This window comes from Cannabis sativa, chromosome 2 (assembly GCF_029168945.1).
Source record: "Cannabis sativa cultivar Pink pepper isolate KNU-18-1 chromosome 2, ASM2916894v1, whole genome shotgun sequence".
In the NCBI taxonomy this organism is placed as follows: domain Eukaryota; kingdom Viridiplantae; phylum Streptophyta; class Magnoliopsida; order Rosales; family Cannabaceae; genus Cannabis; species Cannabis sativa.
This window is the reverse complement of record NC_083602.1, coordinates 57558895-57562664: the sequence shown is the minus strand read 5'-3', so window position 1 is coordinate 57562664 and position 3770 is coordinate 57558895.

The following is a 3770-nucleotide window of genomic DNA, read 5'->3' as shown; positions in this document are numbered from 1 at the left end:
AAAATAAAATTAATTCAAAATGATAATTAGAATTGAATTAGGAATAGTATTAGTATATATACAAAACCATACAAAAATTTGGAAGTTAATTCCATGAAAAGGTATGAAAAATTGAAGAAAAAGGGAAAAAACCGAAACTGTACGGACAGTTCTGCGATCGCAGAAAATATCAGCACAGCCCCGATTTTGTCAAATCTTCAAAAAATCATAACTAATTCAAATAAAATCCAAATTGAGTTCTGTAAAAGGCTAACTTGCTTAATTTTTTCCATACTATCCAATAAAAATAATTACAGAATCGAAATCACAATTATTTATCACGAAAATTTAACAAACATCAATCATTCATCAAATAACACTCAATACAACATGATACCATCCAAAGAACATACAAACAATTGTTTTAAAGTCCAAATTTCATGTAAGTAAATCAATTACCATGGCTCTGAGGCCAGTTGTTGGAAATTATTTTACCAGGATCTTAGATCTACTCACAAGTATGTTTATTAACACCCTAAATATGAACTTTCTAAAACGATAAATTAAACACATATAAAGTTTAAGAAACCTTACATTGGGTGCAGCGGAATAATATGACTCCTTCCGTTCAGATATCTAGCCCTTGATTCCTTTACGTAGCGAGCATTATCAATATCTGAACCTGGATCTCTTTCTCTGAATCTTTGATGCTGAATCTCCTTTGCTGATGATCTTTCTTCACGATCTTCCTCACTATGATTGAGGTATCACTTGATGTGTGTGGGCACTACTCTAATCACTAAGAGAGGTTCGAAATATTGAGGAAGAAAAGAGAGAGAGAGTGGCGGCTAGAGAAGAGAGTGGAGGCTCAGGTTTTTCTGATTCAGAAAGTGTCAGAAGAAAAGTGTGTTTTTCCTGAAGCCTTCACTATCTATTTATAGCATTCCACTAGGGTTAGATTTGAATTATATGGCATTAAAATAATGAAAAAATCAGTTTAAATTTCCTACAAAAGTGGCTGGCCCTACACTTAGTGGATTGGGCCTTGCTTTTTACAATTTTGCAATTTTAACACCTTTTGTATCTGATTTTCTCAAAAATGCCAATTTCCTAATTCAATCATTTAAATGCCAATTCTAACTATTTAATAACTATAAATAATTATTAAATAATATTGTCATTTATCATATTTATTAATTGAACCATACAAAGTATCATAATTAACAAATATGCCCCTATAAACTCTTTCTTTACAATTTCGCCCTTACTTAGTGAAAAATTCACAAATAGACATAGTCTAATTTGAGAATTATAATTGATTAATCAAAACCAATTACATGAGTCTTACAAGCAATATTATCTCAACTAGTGGGGGGACCATGGGTCTATATAACCGAGCTTCCAATAAGTAGATCAAGAATTTAGCACTAAAATTCACTAACTTATTAATTCTTCGTTGAATCCACGCATAGAACTTAGAATTGCACTCTCAGTATATAGAATGCTCTATATGTTCCACCATATAGACACATCATTAGTTATCCATTGTTATAATCCTAATTTGATCAATTATCCTCTATATGAATGATCTACATTGTAAAGGGATTAGATTACCGTAACACCCTACTATGTATTTTATCCTTAAAACACTTGACCCCGTATAAATGATATTTCAGCTTATGTGAAATGAGTACTCCACCATTTATGTTCGTTTGGTCAAGCTCGAAGGAGATCATCCTTTGCTTACTATTCGCCAGATAGAAGCTATAGATTCCATGTTTATGATAGCGCTCCCACTCAATTGCACTACCGTGTTCCCAAAATGTACGTATCACCCTGACCTAAAAGTAGGCTTAACTAACAAATCAAAGAACACGAATAGCCTTTCAAGATTAAGCCTAATCATAACAGGATTAAGATCATTTGATCTAGGATCAACTAGGCGATATCGACTTGAATAGATATTACGGTAAGTTTAATAAATCTAAGTCAAAGTTCAATATCGGTCCCTTCCGATGCATACTCCATGCATCCAACCTGAGCTTTACTTTAACCAATGCTCTGGAAAGAACATAGTATTTCTCCAAGTACAAGTAAACTCTTGTTGTAGATTATCATATCAGTAAAACCCTATGTCTGATAAATCTAGGAAACTTTATTCACATAGTCATGTTTACTTTCCAATGTGTTGACGACACAATAAACAGGATCAAGTATGTGAAAAGGGTTTCAGATGAATTTATACATTATGTACATATAATCATGAAATAAATCATGTGAACCATGCAACATTAAATGTTATTTCTGATCTATATTAATAAACAAATCTGATTATATTGAAATGAGTTTTATTTAGGGCATAAAACCCAACATATGGCTCGCATTCACTTCTTGAAGAAAGTAACCCCTCGGGAAGCTGAAGAAGAAGTATCCTGAGGTAATAATTGTGGATGGCTCCTTACTGTGCTTAAGGCTGAACATACCTCGCTAGTTAAGTTTAAGGATAGCAAGTATAACTTTTATACTTGGGATAGTTTTTGTATAGATTGCATTGCTCATAGGTTTGACAGTTGGTACTCTGAATACCATGTCCAGTTAAGCTACAACAGTTCATATTTTGGGATTGCCAAACAATATAGTACCAATTTTGATAGAGTGGGCCATCCAGCCTAGGATATGTCTCCAATAAATACTTATGACATATATATGATCACTGGTTCTAGAAAATTTAGTAAATATTGTAGTTCTTCCTCATCCTTGTCTGATAACTATGTTAATTTTCTCTAAGTGGGAGTTTATTCCCCACAATTTTTTATTGTTTATTTTGAACAAGTGTTGGCTTATTTCTTTTCTCGCAGATATGGACCTCGATCTTGAAGACATGATCAACAATCCCACTCTCACAACCAAGAAGTCCAAGAAGCGAGTGACTTCAACAAATGAGGCCTCAGGATCTACCAAGGAGACCTCAAAAAAGCCAAAACTATCGCAAATAAAAAGTGATCTTCAAATCAACTTACTATCGAATCTGCAAAGTCTCCAGAGAAGGTTGTGCGAACTGCTGCGAGTGCTAGTGAACAGGCCCTTGGGTCTATTCACCAAGTAAAATTTTTTGGCTCTCCCCCAAAGATGGCATTGCTAGAACCTTCTTGCCCCTTGCATGTCCATGCTGTTATGGAAGGCTTGTAGCTTTGCTCGCTGCATGCTACCAATAACTGGCGACACTACAAAACTTTTGAACCTTGCGGCTAGGATTTAATCAACGAAGGGAGTTTTGAGAGTTTGGTGAAGAGGAGCTACAATCTTATGCAGTAGATTACTTTTTACTTTCCTTATTTCCTTTTCATCATTCCTCTTTTATACTTTTTCTTATATTCTTTTTAGTTTCATTCCTTGAAGGCATCTCTTTTGTCTTTTGTTGCCCAACAAAGAGGCCTCCAAAGAGTTGAGATGCTTGAAATAAAGCTTCGCTAGACTAGAGAACATCGTGAGGTCTTGGCCAAGCAATGGACTAACTCACAGTCTGAGGTCTCTAGAGTTAAAAAGGAAGTCGATGAGTAGCAGAAGACCCTCAAGACCGACCTTGAAAATGCCCAAAAGAAAATCAAAGAGCTCGAGAAAGCAAATAAGGCTACCCAGGTCGAAGCTGATAAAAAGCTTGAAGAAGTCAAAGCCGAGGGCAACTAAAACCTTGAGGAGGCCAAGGCTGATGTCAAGACTAGGGTCAACACAATCGCCAGGCGATCTATCTATTGAGCCTGGTTTGCTAATCCTGGGATGGATTTAAGTTT